This window comes from Triticum aestivum, chromosome 1B, assembly GCF_018294505.1.
Source record: "Triticum aestivum cultivar Chinese Spring chromosome 1B, IWGSC CS RefSeq v2.1, whole genome shotgun sequence".
In the NCBI taxonomy this organism is placed as follows: domain Eukaryota; kingdom Viridiplantae; phylum Streptophyta; class Magnoliopsida; order Poales; family Poaceae; genus Triticum; species Triticum aestivum.
Genome location: NC_057795.1, coordinates 541105061 through 541128586, shown reverse-complemented (window position 1 = coordinate 541128586; position 23526 = coordinate 541105061).

The following is a 23526-nucleotide window of genomic DNA, read 5'->3' as shown; positions in this document are numbered from 1 at the left end:
AAGCCACATGCCACCTACCGCTCTCCAAACTATACCCATTACCTGGCCTTTTGCGGTCTGGGGGCTTGACATGGTTTGACCCCAAGGAGGAACCCACAAGCAAAAATATTTACTGGTCATGGTGGACAAATTCACCAAATGGATAGAGGCCAAGCCTGTTAAGACGGTCGAATCCGGACCGGTGGTAGACTTCATATCAGGGGTTGTACACCATTACGGCGTCCCCCCATAGCATCATCACGGACAACGGCACAAACTTTACGGCCGACGAGGTTAAACTCTGGTGCAAAAACATGGGCATCAAGCTCGACTACGCTTCAGTCTATCACCCACAAACTAACAGGCAAGTCGAACGAGCTAATGGTCTAATCATGAGCGGCATCAAACCCAGATTAGTGCGATCTCCCAAGGAATGTGACACACACTAGGTAGAGGAGCTCGACTCCGTACTCTGGGGGCTGCGAACCACGCCGAATCGCACTACCGGATTCACACCATTCTTTATGGTATACGGCGCAGAGGCAATCCTTCCCCGCGACAAAATTCATGACTCACCTCGCATGCGCATGTATGAAGAAAGAGAAGCCGAGCTCGATCGGCAGGACAGCTTGGACGCATTGGAGGAGGAGCGCGACGTGGCAAAAGCCCGTTCCGCATTCTATCAGCAGCAAGCTCAAAGATATCAAAGCAGAGAAGTACGGGCCAAAACTTACAATGTTGGCGAACTGGTTCTACGCCTGCTGGACAAGAAAAAGGACAAACTCAAGCCCAAATGGGAGGGTCCCTTCATAATTGACCAAGTCCTGACCGGTGGAGCATCTCGTCTGCGAGATGCATCGGATAACCGACTCGAGCCGAACCCATGGAACGCAGCACGCCTATGAAGATTCTACGCCTAGCACCGGACTCTGTGTTCGTCTCCTTCCTCTGTCCCGTTTTTTATTTACAAATTAGCTGCCTTATAATTCTCTCTTCTCCCTCCCTTTTTCTTCCAAGCCTTTAAGAGCTTGCTTGTGCATTGTTCGCACATAATTGACGCGCCACCCGTGCTCACTATACCTGGGGGCTTCTTTATCAGAAGCTTATATACACGGGCCTCATGCCCAACACATGTGTGACACTTCCGCATGAACCTTTTATGCACCATTATATGCATCGATATGACTTAAGTTTTGGCCAATCTGGGTTGCCTGGCTCCCGTGCTTACCCCTATGTTCCCGTTTGTTCAGCTAGGTGGTAAAGGGAGCACCTCTGCGATTGTTACTGTCGGGTCAGCCGGATGTGTACCTCAGACTGGGTGAAGCCAAAAGCTAGCGTTCTTAAGGTAATGTTCGGTCGGTGAACTAAAAGATGATTGTTCAGTTGTTTATTTATCTGCCCCCAGATGCTTTTCTGCTTTTTTCGCAGTCCGGACATGCACTTTAGGGCATGCCTCCCAGGGAAAGGAACCCCTAATGGAACTATTCTCCCTGGAAGATGTTTCTTACTAACCATGTAATATAACATAACTAGTTGGGCACTTGTCTGCTAAAGCACTTATGACCCCTACGCCTAATATCCACGCATGCCCCGATTCTTACATAACCGAGAGGGTATTCGGACACACTCCGGACTATCGGGTCCAGAGTTTGAAGCGAAAAGGTCCGCAATGACAAATGATCTACAATCCGGCTAGAAGGCATTTTACATGTCATTTTAAATTACATAGTCAATTTGACTGGGTATATTCTTCTTTAATACCATCCAACAGGCTGTCTAATTTACAACCCTATTGGGAATACTTGGCGGCCAGCTCTACCTGGCCGTACACTAAACTGACAGGGATCTCCTTCCCGTCGGGCCCCACAAGTCCGACCTCGGCCATGTGGTTTGGGTCAGCCTTCGTGTACCGCGTCTTCACCATGGCCCAGGCCTCCCTGGCGCCTTGATGGCAGGCCGATATCTTCCATAATCGGAGGCGCTGCCACGCTCCCTTCAGCTTCTCTGCAAGCTCTCCAAGGCCTTCAGGCATGGAGAGGGATGGCCACAAAGCCTGGACGACGCCTTGCATCGCCTGCCGAACTCGTTCGTGCAATTGCGATAGCTCGGTAAAAAGGTCACCCATAGAACCGGGCATTTCCTCCGCAGGCCGACCTGTCAGCATATCTACAGACATAACTCTGTCAATCGACTTCCTTGCTGAACTCTTTTTCGAAGATTCGTTCAAGCACTTACTAAAAATGCCGCGTCGAAGTTGCTGATTTTCCTTTACGGAATCTTACAGCTGAGCACGAACATCCTTTAGTTCCTCGCCCAGCTGGGTATTGGCATCTTGAAGCTTGTTCTTCTCTTGCCTCACCCTCGTAAGCACGCTCTCGCCGGCCTTTAACTGGCACAAGAGTTGTTGCTTGTCCGGATCCACTCCGGCCCCATCTGCATTGTTATAGTCAGAATTGCACACATGCCGCACTTCACAACATACTTATCTTTCAAAGCATATATTACCTAAGGGGGTCCCCTTGGCATTCTCTGTAGCGGCTAGTGCGTCCTCAAGTTGTGCCTTGCACTCTTCCAGCTCCTGGGACAGTTGCGTATTCTTTTTTGTAAGATCCTGCATAACAAATGATCCTTAAATCAGTTATTTTAACTGTTTCAAGTCTCGGGGGCTACTGACATATATAACCATCAGATTTACTCACCCGTATGTCTTTTACATACTGCTCCGTGGCTCTGGCTATACCATTTTGTGCGGCACGGAGGTACACATCTCCCGTATTAAAGGCGTCCAACGCCTCTTGGAAAAAACATGCGTCACGAAGAACAGTCCGGCGACGCCTGTGGTTCATGGCACTCTCCACCTCTGAATTGGTGGCAGATAGCCCATCCATGTCCTCTGTCGGAGGAGCGTCCGGTGCGTGCCCCGTGTTTGCCTCCGCTTCCGGACCCAGCCTTGAAGACTGGCCGGTGGATATAGTCCAGCGGGCGCTCTTCTTCCTAAAGAGAGCATGAACGTTAGTATGCCTTGAAGGCATAAACCCTGGGCATTAAAGTCGCACACCATACCGTTGCGCCGGCGTCTCGATCCGGTCCGCACTTCTTTTTAGCCCGCCGGGCCTCAATGGCCCTTGTTGGCTAGCCACCGCGGGCTCGGCCCTCCGCCTCAAGGACTTCCCCTGCAAAAAACGCCATTGGTATATGACGATCAAAAATAAGCATGGATGGATCCTCTTGAAAGCACTGGGACTTCGGTCTCGGTTACCTTTGAGGCTGGAAGTAGTCCAGGATAATCGATCGTAATGGCCACTAAGGTGTTGTCCTTACTCGATTGATGAAACACCCCATCAATTAGCTCCACACATAAGTCCGGGTCCTCTTGGGAGTCCAGGTCGAGGGACCATTCCGGGTCCTCGGGTTGTGGAGGAGGGTTGTTTATCTCCTTTACAGTCTGGCGTAACTCCTGCGTTAAAATTGCTAGACTAAGTACTCAACTCTGGGAATTTGAAAACGGACAGGCAAGTGAAATTGTTCGCTTACCCAGCTTGGAGGATTGTACATAGAGAATCCGCCCCGTGGGTTGACACGGAGGAATTCCTCCTCCTCTCCCTTGTACAAAGCGGATAAGATCTTCGTTAGAGTGGCAGCCGAATCCGGCCCCTTGCGACCGCACCGGGTGGCATCGTCCTCCCCGTTGAAATCCCACATGGGGTGGCCTCTGTACTGAAATGGATGCACCCCCCGCATAATGCATGTGGCCATGACCTCGATCATGGTCAGTCCAGAATGAGCTAACAATCTTATCCGGCTCATTAGGTAAAGGACGTCCCTATCAGTTTCCCTCTGAGGGCTCCGTGGACGCCAGCTCAAGCGTTTCTTCAAGGGAGCATTATTGAACTCAGGGAGGCCGATCCATACAGGGTCCGACAGGGGAACGTCGTCTATATAAAACCATTCTGGAGGCCAGTCCTCGGACACCTTCTTTGGGGTTCCGGATAGATATCCGGTCCCGGCGATGCGCCATAGTTCGGCTCCGCCCACTTGATAAATCGACCCCTCCTGAGAGCAGGGCATGAGGCAGAACAACTTCTTCCATAGTGCGAAATGGGCCTCGACGCCCAAAAACAGCTCGCAAAGGGCCACGAAGCCCGCAATATGCAGTATGGAGGCAGGCGTGAGGTTGTGTAGCTGGAGGCCATAAAACTCCAGTAGCCCCCGGAGAAACGGATGAATTGGAAATCTGAGCCCAGTTATTAAATAAGAGACAAGGCATACCCGCTCTCCTTTGGAGGGATTGGGGACGCTCTCCGCCTGCTCTCCGCCACTATAGGTAGCAAGCCCGGCTCGAACTGGGACCATATATGCTGGGGGGAGGAGCCCCTTGGATGGGAGCGCTACTAACTCGCTATGTGGGACGGAACACCGCTCCCAATCTCCGGGCCAAGGGCAGGAGGGGTGAGAGGAGGAGCTGCGTCGACCAGCCATGATGGAATGGATCTCTGTCGAATGCGCTCCGATGAATGCTCGTGGAGGGAAGATGGTGTGAATTGGATCTAAATCCCCGTCTCTTTTATGGGCGGCTCATTTACGAGGCTAGGGGGTAAATGAAAAAAGTCCCTGGCTTTTCGCATTCGTTTGACACATGGAAGATGGTCGTTATTGGGCACAGAAGCCAAGGAGCACAACATGCATTAGAAGCCGGACACTATTTGACAGGTACATGGAATTTGGAGAAGAACCCGCCTTGCAATGCCTTAGACAAATTTGCGTGCCGGACTCATCGTCATTGAAGCCTGGTTCGGGTGCTACTGAGGGAGTCCTGGATTAGGGTGTGTCCGGATGGCCGGACTATGACCTTTGGCCGGACTCCTGGACTATGAAGATACAAGATTGAAGACTTCGTCCCGTGTCCGGATAAGACTTTCCTTGGCGTGGAAGGCAAGCTTGGCGATACGATATGTAGATCTCCTCCCATTGTAACCGACTCTGTGTAACCCTAGCCCTCTCTGGTGTCTATATAAACCGGAGAGTTTTAGTCCGTAGGATGAACAACAATCATACCATAGGCTAGCTTCTAGGGTTTAGCCTCTCTGATCTCGTGGTAGATCAACTCTCGTACTACCCATATCATCAATATTAATCAAGAAGGAGTAGGGTTTTACCTCCATCGAGAGGGCCCAAACCTGGGTAAAAACATCGTGTCCCTTGTCTCCTCTTACCATCCGCCTAGACGCACAGTTCAGGACCCCCTACCCGAGATCCGCTGGTTTTGACACCGACACTTGTCCTTTGCTACAAAAAGGATTGGGCCACCTTGCTGCACCTTATTTACTTTTATTACTTGTTACTCGTTACAATTTATCTTATCACAAAACTATCCATTACTTACAATTTCAGTGCTTGCAGAGAAAACCTTACTGAAAACCGCTTATCATTTCCTTTTGCTCCTCGTTGGGTTCGATACTCTTACTTATTGAAAGGACTACGATAGATCCCCTACACTTGTGGGTCATCAAGACTCTTTTCTGGCGCCCTTGCCGGGGAGTGTAGCGCTTTTGGTGAGTGGAACTTGGTAAGGAAACATTTATATAGTGTGCTGGAATTTTTTGTTACTTGTCACTATGGAAGGTAATCCTTTGAGGGGCTTGTTCGGGGCATCTTTGCCCCGACTAGTAGAGCAAAGAGTTGCTCCTCAACCTACTGAACCTACTGAAAATATTCACTTTGAAATTCCTTCGGGTATGATAGAGAAACTGCTAGCCAACCCATTTACAGGAGATGGAACATTGCATCCCGATTTACACCTTATCTTTGTGGATGAAGTTTGTGGGTTATTTAAGCTTGCAGGTATTCCTGATGATGTTGTCAAAAGGAAGGTCTTCCATTTATCTTTGAAGGGAGATGCATTGACATGGTTTAGGCTATGTGATGATACGGGATCTTGGAATTATAAACGATTGAAGTTGGAATTTCACCAGAAGTTCTATCCTATGCATCTTGTTCATCGTGATCATAATTACATATATAATTTCTGGCCTCGCGAAGGAGAAAGCATCGCTCAAGCTTGGGGGAGGCTTAAGTAAATGTTATATTCATGCCCCAATCATGAGCTCTCCAGAGAAATGATTATTCAAAATTTTTATGCTCGGCTTTCTCTCAATGATCGCACCATGCTCGATACTTCCTGTGCTGGTTCTTATATCCTGAAGACTACTGAATTCAAATGGGACGTATTGGAAAGAATTTAACGCAACTCTGAAGATTGGGGTTCTGACGATGGTAAGGAGTCAGGTATGACACCTAAGTTTGATTGTGTTAAATATTTTATGGATACCGATGTTTTTCATGGATTTAGCGCTAAATTTGGACTTGACTCTGAGATAGTAGCTTCTTTTTGTGAATCTTTTGCTACTCACGTTGATCTCCCTAAGGAGAAGTGGTTTAAATATAATCCTCCCATTGAAGTAAAAGTAGCTGCACCTATTACAGTTGAAGAAAAGACTATCACTTATAGTGATCCTATTATTCCTACTTATGTTGAGAAACCACTTTTTCCTGTTACGATAAAGGATCATGCTAAAACTTTGACTGTTGTTCATAAGAGTAATACTAGAACTTATACACCTCCTGAGAAAATCAAAGTTGAACCTAGTATTGCTATTGTTAAATATCTCTTGGATGATAATTTAGATGGGCATGTTATTTACTTCTGTGATGAAGCTGTTAATATTGCAAAACCAGATGCTAAGGTACATAGACATGTTGTAGGCATGCCTGTTATTTCTGTTAAAATAGGAGATCATTGTGATCATGGATTATGTGATATGGGTGCTAGCGCTAGTGCAATACCCTATGATTTATATAAAGAAATTATGCATGACATTGCACCTGCTGAGTTAGAAGATATTGATGTTACTATCAAGCTTGCTAATAGAGATACTATTTCACCAATTGGGATTCTTAGAGATGTTGAAGTCTTGTGTGGGAAGGTTAAATACCCTGCTGATTTTCTTGTTCTTACTTCCCCTCAAGATGACTTTTGTCCCATTATATTTGGTAGACCCTTCTTGAACACTGTTAAAGCTAAGATTGATTGCAAAAAGGATGTTGTTACGATTGGCTTGGATGATATGACTCATGAGTTTAATTTTGCTCAATTTTGTAGACAACCCCGTGATAAAGAATTACCTAGTAAAGATGAAATAATCGGTCTTGCTTCTATTGCCGTGCCCCCTACTGATCCGTTAGAACAATATTTGCTAGACCATGAGAATGATATGTTTATGAAAGTAAGAAGGGAAATAGATGAGGCATTCCTTAAACAGGAACCTATCCTGAAACATAACTTACCTGTTGAAATCTTAGGGGATCTTCCTCCACCCAAGGGTGATCACATGTTTGAGCTAAAACCATTACCTGATAATCTTAAATATGCTTATCTTAATGAAAAGAAGATATATCCTGTTATTATTAGTGCTAACCTTTCAGAGCAAGAAGAGGAAAGGTTATTGAAAACTCTGAAGAAGCATCGTGCTGCTATTGGATATACTCTGGATGATCTTAAGGGCATTAGTCCTACTCTATGCCAACACAAAATTAAAGTGGAAAAAGATACCAAACCAGTTAGAGATCCTCATCAAAGATTAAATCCTAAGATGAAAGAAGTGGTAAGAAATGAGATATTGAAGCTCCTCGAGGCAGGTATAATTTATCCCGTTGCTGATAGTGAATGGGTAAGCCATGTCCATTGTGTTCCTAAAAAGGGAGGTATACTGTTGATCCTAATGATAAAGATGAATTGATTCCTCAAAGAACTATTATAGGTTATAGGATGGTAATTGATTTCCGTAAATTAAATAAAGCTACTAAGAAAGATCATTACCCTTTACCTTTTATTGATCAAATGCTAGAAAGACTATCCAAACATACACATTTCTGCTTTCTAGATGGTTATTCTGGTTTCTCTCAAATACCTGTATCAGCGGAAGATCAATCAAAAACTACTTTTACTTGCCCTTTCGGTACTTTGGCTTATAGACGTATGCCTTTTGGTTTATGTAATGCACCTGCTACCTTTCAAAGATGTATGATGGCTATATTTTCTGACTTTTGTGAAAAGATTTGTGATGTATTCATGGATGATTTCTCCGTTTATGGATCTTCTTTTGATGATTGCTTGAGCAACCTAGATCGAGTTTTGTAGAGATGCGAAGACACTAGTCTCATCTTGAATTGGGAAAAGTGCCACTTTATGGTTAATGAAGGCATTGTCTTGGGGCACAAGATCTCCGAGAGAGGTATTGAAGTTGATAAAGCTAAAGTTGATGCTATTGAAAAGATGCCATGTCCCAAGGACATAAAAGGTATAAGAAGTTTCCTTGGTCATGCCGGTTTTTATAGGAGGTTCATTAAGGACTTTTCTAAAATCTCTAAACCTCTGACTAATTTATTGCAAAAAGATATTCCTTTTGTCTTTGATGACGATTGTGTAGAAGCATTTGAAATACTTAAGAAAGCTTTGATCACTGCACCTATTGTTCAGCCACCTAATTGGAATTTACCTTTTAAAATTATGTGTGATGCTAGTGATTATGCTGTAGGTGCTATTTTAGGGCAAAGAGTTGATAAGAAATTAAATGTAATCCAGTATGCTAGTAAGACTCTTGATACTGCCCAGAGAAATTATGCTACTACTAAAAACGAATTCTTAGCAGTTGTGTTTGCATGTGATAAGTTTAGACCTTATATTGTTGATTCCAAAGTTACTATTCACACCGATCATGCTGCTATTAAATATCTTATGGAAAAGAAAGATGCTAAGCCTAGACTCATTAGATGGGTTCTCTTGCTCCAAGAATTTGACTTGCATATTATTGATAGAAAGGGAGCTGAGAACCCTGTTGCAGACAACTTGTCTAGGTTAGAGAATGTTCTTGATGTCCCAATACCTATTGATGATAGCTTTCCTTATGAACAATTAGCAGTCATTAATGCTTATTGTAGTGCTCCTTGGTATGCTAATTATGCTAATTACATTGTTGTTAAATTTATACCACCTAGTTTCACATATCAGCAAAAGAAAAAGTTCTTTTATGATTTAAGAGTAGATGGTGTTATTAGACGTTGTGTACCTAAGCATGAACGGGAACAGATCCTACACAAATGTCACTCTGAATCATATGTAGGACACCACGCTGGAGACAGAACTGCACATAAGGTATTGCAATCCGGTTTTTATTGGCCTACTCTCTTCAAAGATGCCCTTAAGTTTGTCTTGTCTTGTTATGAATGTCAAAGAATTGGTAATATTAGTAGACGTCAAGAAATTCCTATGAATTATTCTGTTGTTATTGAACCATTTGATGTTTGGGGCTTTGATTATATGGGACCTTATCCTGCCTCTAATGGTTACACACATATTTTAGTTGTTGTTGATTAGGTTACTAAGTGGGTAGAAGCTATTCCAACTAGTAGTGCCAATCATAACACTTCCATTAAAATCCTTAAAGAAGTTATTTTTCCAAGGTTTGGAGTCCCTAGATATCTTATGACTGATGGTGGTTCACATTTTATTCATGGTTCTTTCCGTAAGATGCTTGCTATTGGATATAGAATCAATGTCAATCATAGAATCGCATCTCCTTATCACGCATAGTCTAGTGGTTAAGTAGAGTTGAGCAATATAGAGCTCAAATTAATTTTGCAAAAGACTGTTAATAGATCTAGAAAGAATTGGTCCAAAAAACTTGATGATGCATTGTGGGCCTATAGAACTGCATATAAAAATCAAAAAAGTCCATTTTAAACCCCGAACTTGTAGACGTTCGGCAAAACGAACCCTCAAATCGAAATCCCGGTCGATTGCACCCTGAACTATACAATCCCGGTCTAAATCGAACCTTTGAGTTGTTTGGATGACCGGGATTGGTAGGATTTCGCTGAGGACGCACACCTGCACCTCACTGGGCCGGCCCACTTTAGTTTTTTTCGTTAAGAAATAAAAATTCACAAATGGCGCTACACCTTGCTCCTGCTGGGCCGACCCGCTTTTGTTTTTTCGTTAAAAAATACGCACGCTATGGTGTGGCAGGAACACGCGACCCGGTTGCTCCTGTTTGATCGACGCAACTAATCACCTGGGACCCGACATATGTTGTGTTAATTGCTTCCTTTTTCTTCTTTTCTTTTATGTTTTCTTTGTTTTAGTTTCTTTATTTCTTCTTAAATTTGTGATTTTTGTTGGGGTTAATGAACTTTTTTCCAAATTTGCATATTATTTTCAAACCCACAAATTTTTTAATTTTTTTGAATGCTCAAATTATTTTAAACTATATAGAAACCGGTGGCTATCTTAGTAGGAAATAGCAAACAATAAAAAACAACCTTGTGACCAAAATTTCAAAAGCAAAAATTCACAAACTTTGAACAAAAGGTTCACGGATTTAGAAAAAATTAAACACTTTTGAGAAGAAGTTGACGGATTTTCAAAAGAAAAGTCCTCAGATATGAAAAGAAATTCATGGATTTTCAAAAAAAAAGAAATAAAATTGAAAAAGAGTTCGTGGATTTAAAAAAGTTGACGGATTCAAAAACTTCCATGAAGAAAGAGTTCCTTATATTGAAAATTTGTTCAAAATGTTTTCGTTCTATATTTCTTATAACTTTTTAAAATATATCCGGGATTTGGAAAAAAGTGTCTGTTTCAAATATTGTTCACAAATTTTAGAAAATATTCTTGTGTTCTGATTTTGTTTCAAAGATTAAAAAATATTCCTATATTTCACAAAATTCTACATATGTTCGTGTTTTCAATAAAAAAATAGTAGTTTAAAAATTGTTCCCATTTCAATATTGTTTGCAAATTTTTGAAAAACGTTCGTGGTTTGAAATTTTGTTTGGGAGTTTTGAAACATGTGCATGTTCCAAAAGTTTGCTTGAATTCTACAAATTTAATTTGGCAAATTTGAAAAGTGGTTGCTTTTCATAAAACACTCATCTTTTTTTTTCAAAAAAATATTTTGAGTCCGAAATTTAAAAATATTCGAATCTGGAGGTGACTAATATTTTTTTGCGCTGTTATTGTAAACATATTTGCGTGCTAGCTCGAGTGCTAGTACCACCTCATCTGCAGATCCTGTGTTCGTAGCTTGCCAAGTGCCTGATTTTTTTAACGTTACGGGCTTGCAGTACAGACTTCTGTCTTTATGTCTGCAATGCTGCTGCAAAGAGCGACAGAAAAATAAAGATAATTTTTTAGCAAACAAAAAGAAATGGGTTGGCCCAGCGAAGAGGACGGGTGCTCCTTGGCCCAACAGCTAGACAAATCCTGGTTGATATTAGCCAGGGTTCGATTTAGACCAGGATTGCATAGTTCAGGGTGCAATTGGCCGGGATTTTGACTTGAGGGTTCGTTTCGCCGAACGTCTACGAATTCAGGGTTTAAAATGGACTTTTTCCTATAAAAATCCTGTGGGTATGTCTCCATATAAGATGGTTTATGGAAAATCTTGTCATTTACCTCTAGAACTTGAACATAAAGCATATTATGCTATTAAAGAGCTCAACTATGAATTCAAACTTGCCGGTGAGAAGAGGTTGTTTGATATTAGCTCACTTGATGAATGGAGAACCCAAGCCTATGAGAATGCCAAGCTATTCAAAGAGAAAGTCAAACGCTGGCATGACAAAAGGATACAAAAGCGTGAGTTTAACGTAGGTGATTATGTGTTATTATTCAACTCTCATTTAAGATTTTTTGCAGGAAAACTTCTCTCTAAATGGGAAGGTCCTTACGTTATCAAGGAGGTCTATCGTTTCGGTGCCATAAAAATCAACAACTTCGAAGGCACAAGTCCAAGGGTGGTGAACGGTCAAAGAATTAAACTTTATATTTCAGGTAATCCTATCAATGTTGAAACTAATATTATTGAAACCGTAACCCCGGAGGAATACATAAGGGACACTTTCCAGAACGTTCCAGACTCTGAAAAGGAATCGGTATGTGGTATGGTAAGTAAACCGACTCCAAAACAATTCTAAAGGCAATTTCTATCAGTTTTGGAATATTTAAGAATTTTAGGAAGAAAGAAGTAGTCTGAGAAGGACACGAGGCCTCCACGAGAGTGGAGGGCGCGCCCACCCTTACTGGGTGCGCCCCCTGTCTCGTGGACACCTCGTGTGCCTTCCGGGCTCCGTTTTCTTGCACATTACGTATTTTGGTCGGTAAAAATTCATTATATAACCTCCCAAAGGTTTTGACCACCGTATCACGCAAATATCCTCTGTTTCGTTTCGAGCTGTTTTCTGTTACAGATCTAGAGCACCATGGCGTCATCCTCCTTCAACAATGAAGACAAGGATGCTTGGCTATTGAAGATAGAGCTGAAAAGAGAAGAACCAGAAGAGATCAACAAGGATGAAGGGATCAAGAAGGCCATGGAGGTTCAAGCTCCGGCAGTGAAGGAAGAAGACATCCCTCAACCTTTACCTAACCTCTTTACTCCAACTGAGATTGAAGCTTTCAAGATGATTGAGTTAGCTCACATACAGAATAAGTATCTCACACAGGAGAATATTTTGTTGAAGGATCATATCGCTGGTCTCAAGGGTATTATCCGCAAGTTGGAGGAGCTTCTACACTTGATGTGCGATTATCCATCATCATCATCACCTCCGAGGACATAATCACATGGATTTGGGCAATCCCCTTGGCAACTGCCAAGCTTGGGGGAGGTGGCCCGGTATCGTATCACCATCACACTCCTATCTTTACTATTTTATTTAGTTCGATCCTTTTAGTAGTATCTTAATTTAGTAGATTGAAGTTTTGATATCAAGTAGTTTTGAGTTTGCTTTGTGATCTCTTTATGTAATTGAGTCCGTGAGCTATCTATAATAAAGATTAGTGTTGAGTCAAGGGCTTTGCTATCTTGCTATGATCTTGAGAAAAGTAGAAAGAATGAAAAGAGTAAAAGAGTTCCTATTGATCTTATGGATAGTGACAACTTCACACATAGAAAGTATTGAGGCTTGAAAGTTGTTGAGAGTTGATAAACCTAGTTTTGGTCATCGTTGCAATTAATAGGAAGTCATAAGGAAAGAGAGGTTTCAAATATAAATACACTATCTTGGACATCTTTTATAATTGTGAGCACTCATTAAGTATGACATGCTAAAAGAGTTGATGTTGGACAAGGAAGACAATGTAATGGTTTATGTTTTATCATATCTCAGTTAAAGTATATTTTCATTGACCTTCCGAATATGTTGAGCTTGCCTTTCCCCCTCATGCTAGCCAAATTCCTAGCACTAAGTAGAGATACTACTTCTGCTTCCAAAATATCCCGAAACCCAGTTTTGCCATGAGAGTCCACCATATCTACCTATGGATTGAGTAAGATCCTTAAAGTAAGTTGTCAACGGTGCAAGCAATAAACATTGCTCTCTAAATATGCATGAATTATTAGTGCGGAGAAAATAAGCTTTATACGATCTTGTTATGGAAGCAATAAAAGCGACGGACTGCATAATAAAGGTCCATACACAAGTGGCAATATAAAGTGACATTCTTTCGTAGTAATATTTTGTGTATCCAACCCTAAAAGCGCATGACAACCTCTGCTTCCATCTGCGAAGGGCCTATCTTTTACTTTATGTTCCTACTTTATGTTTTTACTTTATGCTTGAGTCAAGGTGACCTTCACCTTTCCCTTTTTCATTTTATCCTTTGGCAAGCTCCTCGTGTTTGAAAGATCATGATGTATATATCCAATTGGATGTTCGTTAGCATGGATTGTTATTGTTGACATCACCTAAAGGTGAATACGTTGGGAGGCAACACAATAAGCCCCTATCTTTCTTAGTGTCCGGCTGAATCTCCATAACCACAAGTATTGCGTGAGTGTTAGCAATTGTAGAAGACTATATGATAGTTGAGTATGTGGACTTGCTAAAAAGCTCTATTTTTGACTCTTTGTGATGTTACGGTAAATTGCAATTGCTTAAATGACTGAGATAATTGTTTGTTAGCTTCAATGAAGTTTCTGAACCATACTTGACATTGTGAATTGATTGTTACTTGAGCATAAGAATTCATATGACAAAATCTATATATGATGCTGTCATAAGAATGATCATGATGCCCTCATGTCCGTATTTTATGTTTATCGGCACCTCTATCTCTAAACATGTGGACATATTTTTCGATTTCGGCTTCCGCTTGAGGACAAGCGAGGTCTAAGCTTGGGGGAGTTGATACGTGCATTTTGCATCATACTTTCATATCGATATTTATTGCATTATGGGCTGTTACTACACATTATATATCAATACTTATGGCTATTCTCTCTTATTTTGTAAGGTTTACCATGAAGAGGGGGAATGCCGACAGCTGGAATTCTGGCTGGAAAAGGAGCAAACATTGGAAACCTATTCTGCACTGCTCCAAAATACCTGAAACTCCACGAAACCTATTTTTCGATTTAATAAGAATTCTTGAGCGGAAGAAATACCTCAGGGGGCCCACACCCTGTCTAGAAGGGTGGGGGGCGCGCACACCCCTACTGGGCGCGCCCCCTATCTCCTAGGCCCCCTGGTGGCCTCCCGGTGTCCATCTTCTGCTATATGAAGGGTTTTATCCTGGAAAAAAATTGTAGGCAAGCTTATGAGACGAAACTCCGCCGCCACGAGGCGGAACCTTGGCGGAACCAATCTAGAGCTCCGGCAGAGCTGTTCTGCCGGGGACACTTCCCTTCGGGAGGGGGAAATCATCACCATCGTCATCACCAACGATCCTCTCATCGGGAGAGGGTCAATCTCCATCAACATCTTCACCAGCACCATCTCCTCTCAAACCCTAGTTCATCTCTTGTATCCAATCTTGTATCCAAAACTACAAATTGGTACCTATGGGTTGCTAGTAGTGTTGATTATTCCTTGTAGTTGATACTTATTGGTTTACTTGGTAGAAGATCATATGTTCATATCCTTAATGCATATTATTACACCTCTGATTATGAACATGAATATGCTTTGTGAGTAGTTACATTTGTTCCTGAGGATATGGGTGAAGTCTTGCTATTAGTAGTCATGTGAATTTGGTATTCGTTCGACATTTTGATAAGATGTATGTTGTCTTTCCTCTAGTGGTGTTATGTGAACGTCGACTACATGACACTTCACCATTATTAGGGCCTAGAGGAAGGCATTGGGAAGTAATAAGTAGATGATGGGTTGCTAGAGTGACATAAGCTTAAACCCTAGTTTATGCATTGCTTCGTTAGGGGCTGATTTGGATCCATATGTTTCATGCTATGGTTAGGTTTACCTTAATACTTTTGTTGTAGTTGCGGATGCTTGCAATAGGGGTTAATCATAAGTGGGATGATTGTCCAAGTAAGGGCAGTACCCAAGCACCGGTCCACCCACATATCAAATTATCAAAGTACCGAACGCGAATCATATGAGTGTGATGAAACTAGCTTGACGATAATTCACATGTGTCCTCGGGAGCGCTTTTCTCATTATAAGAAATTGTCTAGGCTTGTCCTTTGCTACAAAAAGGATCAGGCCACCTTGCTGCACCTTATTTAATTTTACTACTTGTTACTCGTTACAATTTATCTTATCACAAAACTATCTATTACTTACAATTTGAGTGCTTGCAGAGAAAACCTTACTGAAAACCGCTTATCATTTCCTTCTGCTCCTCATTGGGTTCGACACTCTTACTTATCGAAAGGACTACGATAGATCCCCTACACTTGTGGGTCATCAGGACCCAAGAGGGGTTAAGCTATGATTCGAATACGATCAAGAAGCCCCCAAGTGGGTTTTGGCATTGCACTGATCAAGTGGGTACTGACACCTATGTTCTCTTTGGTTCGAATACGACCTATGTTTGAACAGGAAGCCCCCAAGTGACCTTGAAAGTATTTAACAACTCTGATTCGAATACGATCTGAGTCGGACCAAAAAGGGGTTAAGCTATGATTCGAATACGATCCAGCCCGAAAGTGATCAATTTTGTTTGACAACTATGATTCGAATACGATCAGGAAGCTGTGCCAAAGGAGTTAAGCTAGATTCGAATACGATCAGACCCCAATGGTCTTTTTGAATTTATGAGAATGAAAACATATGATCTTTGGGGATGAAAAGGACATAGGTCCTGCTTTATTACTTAATATATACATCACCAAGATATGTACATCATGAGAGCCGGTGGCTCAAGTGTAGTAAGTCCGAAGATGAGCTATATTCCACGGCCGACGGGTCTCCTCCTCTGACTTACATGAGTCTTTGTGCTCTCGAACATTGATAAGGTAGTATGACCCGTTGTTTAAATTCTTGCTGACCACAAAGGGCCCTTCCCAAGGTGGGGATAACTTGTGTGCATCAGTCTGATCCTGGATAAGCCGGAGCACCAAGTCGCCTTCTTGAAAGGTTCTAGACTTAACCCGGCAGCTGTGATACCGCCATAGGTCCTATTGGTAAATCAGCCAGCAGGCTGCTACCAAGTCACGCTTCTCATCCAAGAGGTCAAGTGCTTCCCTACGTGCTTGCTCATTGTTAGCTTCCACATAAGCCGCCACTCAGGGTGAGTCATGGCGGATGTCACTAGGAAGAACCGCCTCTGCTCCATAAACCATGAAGAAAGGGGTATAACCCGTAGATCTGTTGGGGGTAGTATTGATGCTCCATAACACTGATGGTTACTCCTCCACCCTACAACTTGACGTTCATTGCAAAGGAACTAAAAGCCGTGGTTTGATACCCTTCAAAATTTCCTGATTGGCTCTTTTTGCTTGACCATTGGACTGGGGGTGAGCCACTGATGAGACGTCAAGCCGGATATGCTCACGTTGACAGAACTCCTCCATAGCCCACTTGGACAAGTTAGTACCATTATCAGTTATAATGCTATGGGGGAAACCAAAACGGAAAATCACCTTTTTCATGAACTGAACCGCCGTCGCTGCATCACATTTACTGACCGGCTCTGCTTCCACTCACTTTGTGAATTTATCCACTGCCACCAAAAGGTGAGTCTTTTTATCCTTGGATCTTTTGAAAGGCCCAACCATATCAAGCCCCCACACAGCAAATGGCCAAGTAATTGGTATCATCCTCAATTCTTGAGCCGGCACATGAGCTCGCCGTGAAAATTTCTAACACTCGTCACATTTACTGACCAGATCTTCTGCATCTGCATGAGCCGTCACCCAATAAAACTCGTGATGGAAAGCTTTGGCCACAAGGAACTTTAATCCAGCGTGATGGTCGCAATCTCCTTCACGAATCTCACGAAGAATCTCTTGGCCTTCTTTAGGAGATACACAACATTGAAACGCCCCAGTAACACTGCGATGGTGTAACTCGCCATTGGCAATCGTCATTGACTTAGAACGCCGGGTTATCTGTCTAGCCAAGGTTTCATCCCCAGGCAATTCTCCCCGGGTCAGGTAAGCCAAATATGGCATTGTCCAATCTGGGATGACATGAAGAGCCGCCACTAGCTGTGCCTCCAGGTCAGGCACAGCCAAGTCTTCCTATGTAGATAACTTGACAGAAGGATTATGCAAAACATCCAATAAGGTATTCGGGGGTACCGGTTTATGTTCAGATCCAAGACGGCTTAGAGCATCACCCTCCTCGTTCTTCCTGCGATCTATGTGTTCCACTTGATAACCCTTGAAGTGTCCAGCCACAACATCAACTTCACGGCGATAAGCCGCCATGAGAGGATCTTTGGAATCCCACTTGCCTGAGACTTGCTGAGCTACCAGATCTGAGTCGCCAAAGCACCTTACCCGGCGTAAGTTCATCTCTTTAGCCATACGAAGACCATGGAGCAAGGCCTCATACTCAGCTGCATTGTTAGTATAGGGAAACATCAACCTTAGCACATAACAAAATTTATCACCTCGAGGGGAAGCCAAAATGACTCCAGCCCCCAAGCCTTCCAATTGCCTGGATCCATCGAAGTGAATTGTCCAGTATGTATTATCCGGCTTCTCTTCAAGCTCCTGTAACTCTGTCCAATCGTTGATGAAATCCACCAGTGCTTGAGATTTGATAGCAGTACGAGGCACATATTTCAAACCATGAGGTCCAAGCTCAATGGCCCACTTCGTGACTCGTCCTGTAGCCTCTCTGTTCTGGATTATATCTCCCAAAGGAGCAGAACTGACCACAGTGATGGGATGACCCAGGAAATACTGCTTAAGCTTCCGGCTGGCCATGAACACCCCATAAATGAGCTTCTGCCAATGTGGATACCTCTGTTTGGACTCAATGAGCACCTCACTAATGTAGTAAACCGGTCGTTGAACCGGATATTCCTTACCAGACTCCTTGTGCTCCACTACAATGGCTACACTGACAACACGTGCATTAGCGGCCACATATAGTAGCAATGGCTCCTTGTCAATAGGAGCAACAAGAACCGGCGGCTCAGCCAATTGTCTCTTCAAATCCTCAAAGGCAATATTAGCCGTATCACTCCATACAAAATCATCTATCTTCTTCAGCATCTGATACAGCGGTATGGCCTTCTCGCCTAACCGGCTGATGAACCGGCTTAAAGCAGCAATACGACCCACCAAGCGTTGAACATCATTGATACACTTGGGTTTTTCCAAAGATGTGATAGCTTTGATCTTCTCCGGGTTAGACTCAATGCCTCTGTTAGAAACCAGAAAAACCAAAAGTTTGCCTACTGGCACACCAAAGACGCACTTCGCCGGGTTGAGCATCATGTTGTACACCCATAGATTATCAATGGTCTCCTTGAGATCATCTATCAGCGTTTCCTTCTCGCCGGACTTCACCACAATATCATCCACATAAGCATGCACATTACGACCAATCTGAGTATGAAGGCAATTCTGCACGCAACGCTGATAAGTCGCCTGGGCACTCTTAAGCCCAAAAGGCATAGAAACATAGCAGAAGGCTCCAATAGGAGTAATGAACACCGTCTTCTCTTGGTCCCTAACCGCCATCTTGATCTGATGATATCCGGAGTAAGCATCCAAAAAACTCACACAAGGGATCAGCCAGACAAGCTTTGTTTAAGTTAGTGTGGTCCATGCACATACGCCAAGTGACGTTCTTCTTAAGCACCAGCACTGGGTTAGCTAACCACTCTAGATGAAACACCTCAATGATAAACCCGGCCGTCAAGAGCCGGGCCACCTCTTCGCCAATGGCCTTGCGTCTCTCATCATTAAACCACCGAAGGAACTGCTTGACCGGCTTAAACTTCGGATCAATGTTGAGAGTGTGCTCAGCGAGTTCTCTTGGTACACCTGGCATGTCAGAAGGTTTCCATGCAAAGATGTCCCGATTCTCACAGATGAACTCGATGAGCGCGCTTTCCTATTTGGGATCTAGATTAGCACTGATACTGAATTGTTTAGATGAATCGCCAGGAACAAATCGACCATCTTGGTATCCTCCGCCGATTTAAACTTCATCTCCGGCTCACGCTCTGTGGTGGGCTTCTTCAAGGATGTCATATTTGTCGGGTTAACATTGTCTTTATAGAATTTTAACTCTTCTGCGGCACATACCGACTCAGCATAAGCTGCATCACCTTCCTCGCACTCCAGAGCCACCTTTCGATTGCCATGAACCATAATACTCCCTTTATGACCCGGCATCTTCAGCTGCAGATAAACATAACACGGCCGTGCCATAAACTTGGCGTAAGCCATTCGCCCAAACAGAGCATGATACGGGCTTCTGATCTTGACCACCTCAAAAGTTAACTTCTCGGCCCTGGAATCATACTCGTCTCCAAAGGCTACCTCCAGCTCGATCTTGCCTACTGGGTATGCCGACTTACCAGGAACCACACCATGGAAAACAATATTGGATTTCTTAAGATTTTTATCTGTTAACCCCATACGACGGAAGATCTCATAATAGAGGATATTGATGCTGCTGCCTCAATCCATGAGCACCTTACTGAACTTGTACCCCCCAACTTGAGGTGATACTGATGTCTACCACACAACCTTCTTCTTGAAGACGTTTTTTGGCCTCCAAGTGCAGAGGTTTGTAGGACAGTAGCAAATTTCCCTCAAGTGGATGACCTAAGGTTTATCAATCCGTGGGAGGCGTAGGATGAAGATGGTCTCTCTCAAACAACCCTGCAACCAAATAACAAAGAGTCTCTTGTGTCCCCAACACACCCAATACAATGGTAAATTGTATAGGTGCACTAGTTCGGCGAAGAGATGGTGATACAAGTGCAATATGGATGGTAGATAAAGGTATTTGTAATCTGAAATTATAAAAACAGCAAGGTAACTAATGATAAAAGTGAGCGTAAACGGTATTGCAATGCTTGGAAACAAGTCATAAGGTTCATACTTTCACTAGTGCAAGTTCTCTTAAGAATAATAACATAATTAGATCATATAACTATCCCTCAACATGCAATGAAGAGTCACTCCAAAGTCACTAATAGCGGAGAACAAACGAAGAGATTATGGTAGGGTACGAAACCACCTCAAAGTTATCCGTTTTGATCTATCTATTCAAGAGTCCGTAGTAAAATAACATGAAGCTATTCTTCCCGTTCAATCTATCATAGAGTTCATACCAGAATAACACCTTAAGACACAAATCAACCAAAACCCTAATGTCACCTAGATACTCCATTGTCACCTCAAGTATCCGTGGGCATGATTATACGATATGCATCACACAATCTCAGATTCATCTATTCAACCAACACAAAGTACTTCAAAGAGTGCCCCAAAGTTTCTACCGGAGAGTCAAGACGAAAACGTGAGCCAACCCCTATGCATAGGTTCATGGGCGGAACCCGCAAGTTGATCACCAAAACATACATCAAGTGGATCACGTGAATATTCCATTGTCACCACAGATAAGCACGGCAAGACATACACCAAGTGTTCTCAAATCCTTAAAGACTCAATCCGATAAGATAACTTCAAAGGGAAAACTCAATTCATTACAAGAGAGTAGAGGGGGAGAAACATCATAAGATCCAACAATAATAGCAAAGCTCGCGATACATCAAGATCGTGCCATAGAGGAAACATGAGAGAGAACACGAGAGAGAGAGAGATCAAACACATAGCTACTGGTACATACCTTCAGCCCCGAGGGTGAACTACTCCCTGCTCGTCATGGAGAGCGCCAGGATGATGAAGATGGCCACCGATGAGGGATCCCCCCTCCGGCAGGGTGCCGGAACAGGCTCCTGAGAGGTTTTTGGTGGCTACAGAGGCTTGCGGCGGCGGAACTCCTAATCTATCTTTGTTATCAATGTTTTTAGGGTATATGGGAATATATAGGCGAAGGAAGTCGGTCGGGGGGTGCTCAAGGGGCCCAGGAGACAGGGGCGCACCCAGTAGGGGGGGGCACCCTCCTATCTCCTGGCCTCCTCAAGGCTCTTCTGACGAGAACTCCAAGTCACCCGGATCATGTTCTTCCCAAAAATCACGCTCCCGAAGGTTTCATTCCGTTTGGACTCCGTTTGATATTCCTTTTCTTCGAAACACTAAAATAGGCCAGAAAACAGTAATATGGGTTGGGCCTCCGGTTAGTAGGTTAGTCACAAAAGTAATATAAAAGTGTATAATAAAGCCCGTAATCATCCAAAACAAATAATAAAATAGCATAAATGCTTCACAAATTATAGATACGTTGGAGACGTATCAGCATCCCCAAGCTTAATTCCTGCTTGTCCTTGAGTAGGTAAATGATAAAAGAAAGAATTTATGAAGTGTGAATGCGAGCAGGTGCACAAGTTTGATCAATGATAATTTCAATCACCTTTTCTAGCATGTTTATATGTCATAACAGAGGTTCATATCATAAAACTTTTCATGATCAAGTAACAAGCTATTCACATGTTAAAGCATAGACCATAAACTTTCTTGAAAACTAGCAAACTTCATTCTTAGTCATCAAACAATTGCAATTCATCTTATTTTCAGGAAGGGTCTATGTCAGAGCTTTGATTAAGCAAACTCCACATACTCAACTATCATATAGTCTTCTACAATTGCTAACACTCACGCAATACTTGTGGTTATGGAGTTTTAATGGACACTGAGAAAGATAGGGGCTTATAATTGCCTCCCAACGTATTCACCTTTGGGTGACGTCAACAATAATAGTTCATGCTAACTTACATCCAATTGGATATATATATCAGGATCTTTCCAGCACGAGGTGCTTGCCAAAGGATAAAATAAAAAAGGGAAAGGTGAATATCACCTTGACTCTTGCATAAAAGTAAAAGATAGGTGTCGGGGAAACTGATCCGCGAACACCTATGGGGCCAGCGGACCGGACCCCTTTCGGTTCGGCGGGGGGCGGAGATCGCACGAAGAGCGGATCGAGGCAAAGCACACGAGCAGTTTACCCAGCTTCGGAGCTCTCCAGAGAGATAATACTCCTACTTCTACTTGTCTGATTGTATTATGTTCTTGCTAGAGAGAGAGCTAAGTGTTTTCTGGCTTACGAATGAGTCGAACCCCTTCTACGTTGCGCATGGGCCTCCTTTTATACGCTAAAGGGGTCACCGACAGGTGGCAACGCAGAGAAGGGTAATAGTGTAAAAAGAGGAGTGGTTGGTACAGCTACCTGTACAGTGTTTCCTACCTAACCCTGACGGCAGGGGACAAGGGCATTAAATGCCCGTCTGTGTAGCCCAAACAGTGCAGAAAAGGATCGTCAGGGGCGCCACCGCTCGCCACGATGGCGATCTTGTCAGCTTCGCATGCCACCGCACACCGCTGGCTGCACAGCCTCCCACCACGCGCGCCTGGAAAGGCCCCCAGAGCGACACATTGGTGGATGCGCTGGAGCGTGGGCACAGAGTGGCCGCCTGCCGTGGCAAGCGCCTTGCCGCGGCTGTTGTCTTGTCGGGCTTGGAAGCTTGTCGCTCACCAGGCCTTGCTGGGACGCACGGCGCATCGCGGCAAGTTCTTTGAAGTGCCTTGGTTGGCCTTCCCGGCAAGCTCCTCTTGCCGGGGCCTTGTCTCCTGAGCTTAAATACTTTGTTCTTGAATGGCTCCATGGGAACCACGGAGGACCTTGGCGGTCGCCCGGCAAGCCTTGCCGCGGGGTGCTGCAACCGCCCGTGCACAAGTTTAGGGTACTAGGGTACCCCTATTCTAGTACACCGACAGGAGCCCCCGGGCCTGGGCCATACACGGTGCCGAGCGCTGTTGGACTAGGCCCAAGACAGGGCACGTGCACACGCGGCCTGGGCCACGCCGAATCTTGCTCCATATCCACCGCGCCCTCCCCTAACGGCACGCATTGAATGCGGTGTCGTGGGAGAGATCGTGGGTGGTTTCTTTATTCGGAAGGGCGAAACGTCCGCCCCCTCCCTCTTTATAAGCAGAGGAAACAGGGGCAGTTCGCCCACCTCGCCGTCTGTTGCCCCAAGTCCAAAAATCTCTGCCGCTCCTCCCTTCTTCTCAAAGCTAAAAGAGAACAGCGCTCCGCCCCCCATTGCCACCGGCGCAACCAACGCCGCCGATCTCCCTCGCCATCTCTGCC